The sequence below is a fragment of the Mobula hypostoma genome, chromosome 11 (genome assembly GCF_963921235.1).
Source record: "Mobula hypostoma chromosome 11, sMobHyp1.1, whole genome shotgun sequence".
Classification (NCBI taxonomy): Eukaryota; Metazoa; Chordata; class Chondrichthyes; order Myliobatiformes; family Myliobatidae; genus Mobula; species Mobula hypostoma.
The window spans coordinates 88,020,797-88,032,474 of NC_086107.1; the positions used below are offsets into that span (position 1 = coordinate 88,020,797).

Below are 11,678 nucleotides of genomic sequence, written 5' to 3' on the forward strand. Positions count from 1 at the left end.
TGGGTTACAATCCATGGTATCGGGGATTGGTTTATACTGTATGATTAACAGACCCTGGTGAGTAAATTAAAGTTTGTGATCTACTCCAGGGTCTCAGGATTGAAATGTAGTTGTTTTTCTGATGTGCTCCATGTCTTGTCTGTTCCGTTCCCTCTGATTCAAACTGTGCGTGATTCCCTTGCTCTGACTTTGTAGATATTTTGGGAAAGCACTGTCAGATGTCAGTACCCAGGGACACTGCTGCCACCAAACAGAAGATGGAGAAACCCTTGCAGCTGTTTTCTAACAAGGACAGGAAGCTGCAACTTAACCCAGAGGCTCTGAAGGTCCTCCAGTCCATTGAGGATCCAATGGTTGTTGTGGCTGTGGTTGGTGCTGCTCGTACAGGGAAGTCCTACCTCATGAACTGTCTCGCGGGAGACAAGAAGGGTAAGGGCAGTGGCTGTAAATTTCCACCTCTAACCTTTCACCCGTGTTTACTATCTGTCATGCAGAAATTATTTTGAGACATGGGACACACAGAGCACACTTGCATTGTCAAGCTGTCAGTAGTGGGAGGTGTACTGGAGACATCTATTGGTGTCACGTTAATGTTCCCATCACTGTTTTGGCCAATGGATCCAGAGAGATTGGAGAATTTCAACAGCATGCTTGCTTCATATCTCAGATGCAGAGAGCACATTGGTCTTGTTAATGGCAATCAGAGTTACTTGCTGTATAACTGACTCTACACTGACCATCAATCGTTCTTTTTCATGAATTCTACAAAAATCCCTTTTTTTCTTCTTCCTATGGATGCTGCCTGGCCTGCTGCATTCCACCAGCATTTTGTGTGTGTTGCTTGAATTTCCAGCATCTGCGGATTTCCTTGTGTTTCCCTTTTTTTCTTCCCATATTCCCATCAATTCCACGCAAACCCTATCCCACTCAAAAACATGCACATCTTTGGGCTATGAATGTAATAGGTCCACTTTTCTACTAACAAAGTTTACCTCTCCGCCTCTGTGTCTCTCTCTCTTTGCAGGATTCTCAGTGGCTCCAACCACGCAGGCTCATGCCAAAGGAATCTGGATGTGGTGTTGATCCCTCCCTCAGAGACCAAATGAGGTCCTTCTGTTGTTGGACACCGAGGGTCTGGGAGATCCTGAGAAGGTCAGTCCCTCCCTTTCAACTATCCCCCTCCTCAGAACAGTGGTGTCATTACCAAATGGGTAACCCACAGATAGAGGAATGATCCACAGACCAGATTTCAAATCCCACCACAGGCAGTGTGGATGGTTAAATACTGTTTACAATCTAGATTTAAAGTAAAAATTAATTAATTAATTAATGAACATTGTCATCACAAGTTCATGCTGAGCTTCAGGAAGGAATTCTGCCGTTTTTCCATTGGAACTGTATGTGGTCCAAGACAATTACACACTCCAAGCTTCCTCTCCCACTCTCACCAATTCCTACCCCCATCCTGCAAAATGAAAAGGATGTTAAGGTACCATGACAGTGTGCTCTCCCCCAGCACTGTGGTGGTGAGCACTGGCTGAGGCTTGGTCTGTAAGGCTTCCCTTGGCCATACACCTGTCACCGGTGGCATTGACAGGAAGGATGCTGTGGAGGGAAACCTCACCCACCAACCTCTGTAAACACTGAGCAAGAAATGTCCAGAAATGGGATGCTTATTTATTCGACTGATCTCTGAGTGAGAGCTCTCACTAACTGCTCATCTGTTCTACCTGCAGGAAGACATCGACAATGATAATTCCATCTATACACTGGCTATCCTTCTGAGCAGCATTCTCATTTACAATGGGCAAAAACAAATAGACCAGCAATCCCTGCAATACCTACAGTATCCTTCACTGGTGTCTCTCAGCCCCTCCCTTTCAGGGTGATATCTCTGCAGTGACTGGTTCTTCTCTCTCGGGCATAAATGCTGTGACCAGTGTTGCTCAGTCCCATGCTCTTGGGGAGTTATTGTAGTCTGATCAGTTTATCTCAGCACCTGTCTCTCTCAGTTGGATATCAGTGCACGGACTGATGTTTCTCTGCCCCTTTCTTTTTGGTATGCTGATCAGTGTCTTTCAATTGTAGATTTATTGAGTAATACAGCAAAAAAAGTATCCCTTCAGCCATGCATGTCCATACTGACTAAAATGTATTCTCAAGCTGATCCCATTTTCCAACACGTTCCCATAACCCTCTGAATTCTTGTCATCTTCCTACCAGTCTACATACTTAGTAAATGTGTCAAATGTACATGCCTCACCCACTTTCTCCACTAGCTGGTTCAATATAATCACCACTCTATATGTACAAACGTTTGTATAAATAATTACATCTCAGTTTCTTATTAAACATTTCACTCTAACCATGATACTATATCCTGTAGTTTTAATTTCCCCAACCTTGCAAACAAAGACCACTAACCCAATCAATGCCCTTCATGATTTTGTTATTACACCTGTGAGATCACCCCTCAATCTTCTGAAGATTAAAGACCATGGTGTCTAACCTCTCAGTTCCAGGACTCCTAGCAATATCCTTCAAATGTTTCTTTACTCTCTTTCTGGTTTAATCCCACCCTTGCTACAACCACATGATCAGGACTGTACGCAGTACTCCAAGTGTGACTACACCAATGCTCTGTACAATTGTAGTGTAACCACCCATTTCAAACTTAGTCCACTAACTGACTGGTGCTATTCAGTCACTCTCTCTCAGGGGAAAATCTGTACACTGACCAGTGTCACTCATTTCTTCTCTCTCGGGGCAGTTCTGTACAGTGACTGACAATCCTCACCATTTTCCTGCCAACCCTTCATTCCTTTATCCTTGATATCACTCCTAGTTTTGTGACTGAAGTGTCTAAGCGGATCCTGTTGAAGTCCCAGCCCAACGTCTGAAACTGAAGGACAGTGAGTATGTGACAGTGCCAGTCTCTGAGGAGATAGAGCGAACCTGGAAAGTGGCCAGAGAAGGGAGGGAGCAGGGTTGAATTCAATGTGTGAGAGGGTGGTGGAGGAAGGGGCAGCTGGTTACCTTTGAGAATCTGTGCACAAACTCTCCAGAGTCTCCCAGCCCCTTCACATCTCTCATTCCCCACTTACTCTGCATTCCCCTGCCCTGTTCACATTCACATTACCTCACAATTCCCTGGAGGGTTACATAATTGGGAGAAATGTAGATAATTCCCAACCATCGACATTGTTTTGGGGTTTCTGTCGTGATGACATTGTTACATAAGGCGGTTTAGGGCTGTTCTGGTGTTTAGGTTTTGGAGTTCAATAGAATGTGTTGTGTGGGCACGTGGCCAAGTGGTTAAGGCATTGGACTGGTGACCTGAAGGTCGGGAGTTCAAGCCCCAGCCGAGGCAACGTATTGTGTCCTTGAGCAAGGCACTTAATCACACATTGCTCTGTGTTGACACTGGTTCCAAGCTGTATGGGTCCTAATGCCCTTCCCTTGGACAACATTGGTGTCGTGGCGAGGGGAGACTTGCAGCATGGGCAACTGCTGGTCTTCCATACAACCTTGCCCAGGCCTGTGCCCTGGAGAGTGAAGACTTTGCAGATCTATGGTCTCGCAAGACTAACAGATGCCTGAGAAAATGTGTTTCATTTAATGAAGTTTCATTAAACTTCAAACACCTCAACCTACATCCAATTCACATTACTTCACAATTCCCTGGAATAACCTGATGCCAGCGTACAGCGTCCTCTGGTTTGATGGTATAAATACACCACTCCCACCAAACTAACAACTCCTTCTCATCAGAGTTTCCAATGATTGACAGGGTGCCACACTCAATCAATGTGACCCTCAACTACCCTGTATGACACCACTTTCACATCATTCCCCTCCATGACAAGTCACCCATCACCCAATTACAATGCACTTGATGCCCCTCCCACACATCCTGTCCCACGGCATCACATCTTCCAAACTCCTCCCCTCTGTTTCTTTCCTGTACTTCCCCTATCCCTCCCCACAGCCCTGTGGGTAACAGTCACCAAATTGGGAATGGGAGAACAGACTCAGTGAGGGTGATTCCTGCCTGATTCCTGGTTCTTTTTTTTACAGGTGAGATCAGTGAGCAGGATAAGGAATATAATGAACTCCGCAGGTGTATCCGCAATCATTTTCCCTCACGTTGCTGTTTTGCATTTCCCATTCCCACATTCCGCAGGAAACTCAGGCAGCTCCAGGAACTGGAGGACAAGGATCTGGATGAGGATTTTGTCAAGGAGCGGCAGAACCTCATCAATTACATTCACACCCACAAGAAAGTCAAGAGAGTTGTTGGAGGTCAGCTGGTCACAGGCAGGAGTGAGTAACCGGACAAAACCTCATCACCTCTGTTCAGTATAACACACTAACCTGGCATGAGAAAATCTGCTGATGCTGAAAGTCCAAAGCAACACACATAAAATATTGGAGGAGCTCAGCATGCCAAGTAGCATCTATGGAAAAGAGTAAACAATCGATGTTTTGTGCCTAGCCCCTTCATCAGGACTGGAAAGGAAGTGGAGATATCAGAATAAGAAAATGGGGGAGGGGGAGGAGGAAGAAGTACAAGCCGGCAAGTGATAGGTGAAACTGGGAGAGGGGGAGGTGGTAAAGTAAGGAACTGGGATGTCAATTGATGGAAGAGATAACGGGCTGGAGAAGGGGGAATCTGTTAGGAGAGGACAGAAAACCATGAAAAAAAAGGGAAGGGGGAGGAGCACCAGATGGAGGTGTTGGGCAGGTAAGAAGAGAAGGTGTGAGAGGGAAACAAGAATAGGGAATGGTGAAAGAGATGGAGGTGGTGGCAATTACTGGAAGTACAAGAAATCGATGTTCATGTCATCAGGTTGAGCATCTTCACTCCAACTGCCACAAAAAGCAAGATTTCCTGGTGGCCATCCATTTCAATTCTACCTCCTATTCCCTTTCCAACATGTCAGTCCATAGCCTTCTCTATTGGAATGATGAGGCCAGCTTTTATTCGGTTTGGGTGGCCTCCAACCTGATGGCATTTACGTAGCTTTCTCAAACTTCTTACCTGCCCATCAGCTCCCTCTGTTGCTCCTCTCCCACCCCACCCCCCTTTCTTCCATGGTCTTAAGTCCTCTCCTTTCAGATTCCTCCCACTTCAGCCCTTTATCTCTTTCACCAATGAGCTTCTCAGCTCTTAACGTCACCCCCTCCTCCTCTGCCAGTTTCACCTATCACCTGCCACCTTGGACTTCTTCCTGCCCCCTGCCCAACCTTCTTATTCTGATATCTCCCCTTCCTTTGCATTCCTGATGAAGAGTATTGGCTCAATACACACCTGGAATGGGAATATACAATTGGACTACATGGGAGTGTAGACATTGAGTTCCAACGGGAAGGTATTGGGATCCCGTTGGAAGTGTGTACAATGGAAGTGAATGGGAAGGAGCTGAGATTCCATTGGAAGTATGTTGAATGGAAGTGAATGGGAATGGGGCTGGGATCCCATTGGAAGTGGTTTGGGAAAGAGTTGGGATCTCATTAGATGTATGTACAATGGGAGTGACTGGTAAGGGACTGAAATCAATTGGAAGTGTGTACAATAGCTGTGAATGTGAAGGGGATGGGATCTCATTAGGAATACAGATGATGGGAATATGTGGGATGGTGTAGGATACCAGCATGAGTGTAGAGGGTAGGAGTGAATGGAAAGAGATAGAGTCCACTGTGAGTGAATGGAAAAATGGTGGGGTCAAATTGGGAAAATCAACTTTGGTATTGAATGGGAAGGATTGGGAATATTGACTGTGGGATTGAATGGGAAGGACTAGAGTCCCATTGGGAGCATGGACTGGGATTGAATGGGAAAGTGCTGGTTTCCCATTGGGAGTATGAATGATGGGAGAGAATTGGAGGGGAGGGGATCTCATTGGAAGTGAATGAGAATGGTTGAGTACATTGGGATATGGAGAGTGGGAATTGAGAGTATGATCAGATCCCCAGGTACTGACCTCCAGAAATATCCCACACAGGATTTGTTGAATTGACCAAGGTGTACGTGGGCATGATGGCGGATGGGGTCCTACCGTGTGTGGAGAACTGTGTCACCAAATTAGCGGAGGTGGAAAATCAAGCAGCAGTAGATGAAGCCCTGAAATTCTATGATAATGAAATGAGAATAATCTCAGAATCTGGCTGTCTTACCACGAGCACACTCCTCGAGAATTGCAATATGAAGAGCAGAGAGGCATTCAATATCTTCCACAAAAGATCTATGAACAACAACAGTGGCAAATACATCCAACGGCTGGAGGTGAGCTTTTAATATGCAATGATTGCCAACTGTCTCACCTCCGAACACCAGTCCCTGGACCCAACCCATACAGACATAGACTGAGAGACAGGGAGCATAGATATCATCCTGAAAGTGAGGGACTGAGGGACACCAGATAGCACTATCCCTCCCTGAGTGAGAGTGGTGAAGACACATCGGTTTGTATACAGATCACTCCTTGTCAGTGTGGAGATCTCTCCCTGAGAGAGAGCAACTCAGAGATATAGTCAGTGTGCAGATCTCCCCTGAGAGAGAGGGACTGAGAGACACTGGTCAGTGTACAATACTTGGTATCCTACTTTACTGTACATCTTTCCTTCAATCCCAGAAGAAGATGCATTACATTTACAAGTCTCTCATGGCCAAGATCAAGGAAACTGCACAAGAGCAATGTAAAGCACACCTAGCAAAAGAAGTGTCAACTATAGAGGAAAACCTGGCATCTAGATATTACCAGAGACCTGGTGGTTTCCAGGAACTGAAGGAGGATCTTGATAAGGCCATCAAGGAGTACGAAAAAAATACCAAGGACGAAATGGAGGTGTGTTCAATATATTACAGCAAGGCATTTACTTTTCAATTTTCAGAGCTTTTCTTTCCTCTGCCTTATATGAATTCAGAAAACTCCCCCCTTTGCCTCCTTCCATTCACCCAACAAATGTGAATTTGATTTCCACTCTCTGACATCTGGAACAGGATTAACTGGGTGGAGTGAATCTGCGATTGAGAAACCAGTTATGGCGGGTTCTCGGTGGAGTTTCATTGGGTGGGGTTTGTCAGAGATGGGGGTTAGTGCCTCTGGGGTCATGGGAGAGGATTCTGTGAATAGGAAGAGTGTGTGATGGAGGAGCTATTCATGGGATGCGAGTAGATTCAGTGGGTGCCGAGTCAGTAACAGGGCAGAGTATCCATGGGCTGTGGAAATTATCTTTTAATGCTAGTTTTCAAACATCTTCCAATCTCTTGCTTAAAAAAAAACCTTCTGCTTCCACTGTGCTTCAGTGGAGAGAGTTCCAAAATCCAGTCAGGCACTGAGGGAAAAATGTTTGTCTCATATCTCCATTGATCAAGCTACCTGTTTATCTAACTCAGCTTTGTGAATCATGACCATCTCCCATACTTTACCCGTCCAGTCTATGACTCTAGTTCTGGGTTTTTCCACAGAAGTGTCTAGTCTCAGCCTTTCCTACCTTCTCTAATCAGGTAATCTGTCCTTCCAGGTATCAGTCCAGAAACCCATCTCTGAACTGCTTCCAGCAGGTAGTGTTAAAGGAGACCTGTTCTGTTCATAATCCAGATGTAGTCTCACCAAAACCTAATATAACTGAAGATTTTCCCTTTTACTTTTGTTACACACTCTCTCTCCCACTTACTTGCACACAAACATTTTGTGAACCTTGCACCAGGACACCCAGATCCCTCTACATCTTAGAACTTCACTAGCTCTCCCATTTGGTTAATATGCTTCTATTTATCTTTCTGCTGTAATGGATATTTTGCATTATCCCACATTGTGCTTGATTTGCCAGACCCTTGAACATTCTCAGAACCCATCTCTATTCTTCGTCACCTCTGTGTGTCATTCTTAGAACTTATCCTTGTGCCACTTAAAAAAGATTCTGCCTCCAGCCAAGATCACAATATAGTCTCCAATCATGGTCTTACCAATTTCCTGTAGATTGGTAAGAGGAGTTTCCTAATTGTGCATCAATCCCCAGCACTAGATGTTTGATGGGGAGAACCTGTCTCTGGTCCCTTGTGGACTGGTGTGTTAGGAGAGATTTGGACATGAATGATTGTATCTTCTCTTCTCTGTAGGGGTGTGCTGTCCTGACCCACTTCCTGGAATAGGTAAAACCTCATCTAGACCAAGTACAAAAGATGGACAGCAAGCTGGGACAGAAAGAAAAACATGTCTCTGGTGAGAAAATAAACAAAATGTGCAAAGAACTGTAGGATGGTAGGAAGTAGAGGGGTAAAAAGAGGAGGGCTTGGTGGGGGAAAGGGGTGGGGATACTGGGAAGCATGGGATACCAGGAGTGAATGGGGAAGGATGGTAGAAGACGAGGAGCAGTAGGACGCAGTGGTGGCATGAAATAATAACATTACAGAGGCAAAGGCAGTAAACACAAACATCCAATGCATGTTAGAATAGATCAGTAGATGTGATGGGGACTTGCTTATTCAGCAGACGGATCAAATTGGTCCAGGCAATCTTGAGGAGGATTATGTAGAATGCATCTGTGATAGCTTTCTGAAACTGTGTGTTACTGAACCTACAAGGGAATGCACTATCTTTTTCTCATCCTGGATAACGAGAGTGGAGAATGATCTTGTAGTTAGAGATCATCTTGGAAAGGGTGATCGGAGTATCATTAAATTTTTCATACAAATGGAGGGTCAATAATTTGATCAAAAATTGATGTATGGTGCTGAAACAAGAGAGAATACAACGGGATGAGAGAAGATTTAGATAATGTAGATTAGAAACACAGGATACATGGTGGGACAGTGGCTGCAGGAGTGGGACCCAAGTATTTACACTGATCATGGCTGTGGCTGATGGGGTGGACAAAAGCTGTGGGACACTGACACCTCTCATAGGGCAAAATAAGGGTGCTCCAGTGGCTGGGGGACCTCCTGGTGATGCTGTTGGAGCAGGGAATGGGGTAACAAGGAACACAGACTGTGAAGGATGTGTTTCCTGTTCAGACTCCAGGGTAGGCCAAGAGTTGCCCATTTCTTTATGGGAAAATACTTTCCCTGGACTTGTTTACCAGGGTGCAGAGACTGTGCGAAGGGTTGCAGTGAGAAGACTTGCTCCTCTCTACCTCAGGACGTGGCTCTGTATGGACTCAGTGCCGGGAACAATGAGGCCATCCTTTACTCTGACACCTGATGTGGAGAGGGTCCCTCCCCTCTGGTCACTACAGGATCAGATTCCCCTGAGGTGTCTGAGGATTTCACCACCACTGATCCTGGGGTTAGGATTGTGTTGGAGATGAAACAAGCTGGTGGGTTTGGGAGACTTACTGCAGACAGAGGAATGCACGTGTTAGTATGAATGGCTTCTGCCGGGAGGGGAACAGGTACTTCTGGTAGTTGGAGGTGTCCATTGACAGAAGATGGACTGCCATGCCTCTTGTACGATGATTCCTCTCATCCTAGTTCCCGGAATAAGTCTCCGCTGGCTGGGTTGGAAATGGCATAGCTCATGAGGTGGCTGTAGCATTCTCCAATACACCTGATGCTGTGCTCGGACCACCACCTGTTGTGGGCAGAGCTCATTTTATCAGACATGTGGGCAGGGTCCACATATTGGCTATTTAACAGGCTGGAGAACAGCCTATTTCCAAGATTTGTTCTGACTTGGAGGGAGAGCAGGCGAGTTTCCCCTCCCCAAGGTTCATGAGCAAAGCTCACATGTCACCTCTGTCAGGAGTATATCTAGGCGCTGACCAAGTAGTACAGAAAATTGAGGAAGAGGACAGAGATGAGACTTTAAAAATGTTGTTGTTGATTGCATGTATATTTGTAAAGAATAATCTGAGAAATTTCTAAAAATGATTGTTAAAAACCAAACACTTTGAACACTGATGTCCTTCAAAGAAAGGGATTTTCCTCCCTCCATTATTGATGCAAACCTCACCCACATCTCTACCATTTCCAGATTATCCACACTTTCCCCACCTTCCTGCAATCTTAACAGTGATAGAGTTCCTCTTGTCCTTACCCACCAGCCCAGGAGTCTCCGCATCCTCTGCAACTTCCACCATCTCCAATAAGATCCTAACACTAAACACATCTTTATATCCCCCTCCCTCTGCTTTCTGTAGGGATCACTCCCACCACAATTCATCCATTCATCCCCATGACCCCCCAAATATCACCCTCCCAGCACTTATCCCTGCAAGCAGCCCAAGTGCTACACTTGCCCACACACCTCCTCCATCATCTCATTCAGGGCCCCAAACAGTCCTTCCAGGTGAGAGAACACTACACCTGTGCATCTGCTAGAGTTGTGTATTGTTTTTGGCTCCTGATGCTGCCTCATTTACATTGGTGAGACCCATCATAAATTGGGGAACCACTTTATCGATCACCTCTGCACCATCCACCTCAAGCAGGACTTCCCAGTGGCCAAATATTTTAATTCCGATTCCCATTCCTGTACTGACATGTTGGTTCATGGCCTCCTCGTGATAAGAAGAGGCCAGGCCACCTTCAGAGTGCAGGAACAATACTTATATCATGTCTGGTAAGCCTCCAACCTGGTGGTATGAATATCATTTTCTCCTTCTGATAAACATATCCCCCTCACTCCTATTCCCCACTCTGAGCTTTTACTTCTCTCACCTGCCTGTTACTACCCCAAGTTCCATCATCCTTCCCTTTCTCCTATGGTCCACTCTCCTCTTCTATTAGATTGCTTCCTCTCTAGCCTTTGACTTTTCCCATCCACCTGGAGTCACCCATCACCTTCCAGCTAGTATTTTACCCTCCCCCACCTTTATATTCTGGCATCTTCCCCCTTCCTCCTCAGTCCTGAAATCGGGCCTCTGGTGAAACATTGACCGTCTATTAACTTCCATAGATGCTGCCTGACCAGCTGAGTTCCTCCAGCATTTTATGTGTGTTGTCTTAGGTTGAACAGTGAATGAATAACCCTCTGAAAGTCCTATCACACACATCTCAAGAACAGACCCCTTCACCACTCTCTTCACGGACTAATCAATTCATCCTCTGCCCCTTTTGTCAGCTTTGGAAGAGGAGCTCTCAAGGGTGAAACAGGAGATGGAGAAGATGAAGCAGGAGAGGAAGGCCACTGAGGAACACAGGAATAAGGAGATCAAGGAGCAGATCAGGAAAATGTTTGAGAACGGGAAAATGTGCAGTGCAGAGGAACTAAAGGAAGCCATGGAACATATGAGGAGTGAGATGGAGAAATACAAAGTTGAGGGCAGGGAGGAGGATGCTGGAAGGGCTTGGCAGAGGTACAAGTACATGAAGAAACATGAAGAGCCAACAGAAAGGAGTTTCATGAAATTTATAAGGGAGCATGCTCCTGAGATTAGTGCTGTGCTGATAATTGTGATGGTCACTATGGTAGAATACAAAAAAGGTGTTGCCATAAAAGATGCGTACATTTAGAAATGTGTCCACAGCACAAAACCTATGACATCTCTAACAGCTTCCAACATCTGCCCACCGCACCCCCCCCCAAGTCTGATCAATGAACTAGACCCCAAATATTGTCCACCCCAAACATCATCAGCCTGATCTTGGGGCACACAGACTGGAACATTTGAAGCAGGGTCAGGAATTTCCCTTCAGTTTCTCCGCAGATACCAGCTGGTGAATCTCAGAATCC

The 11,678-nt window shown here is 45.7% G+C and overlaps 1 pseudogene; it reads left to right on the plus strand.

The window, feature by feature from the left end:
* The first annotated feature begins 203 nt into the window (after nucleotides 1-203).
* On the plus strand, nucleotides 204-11,458 carry LOC134353493 (guanylate-binding protein 1-like; annotated as a pseudogene).
* The last annotated feature ends 220 nt before the right edge of the window (nucleotides 11,459-11,678 follow it).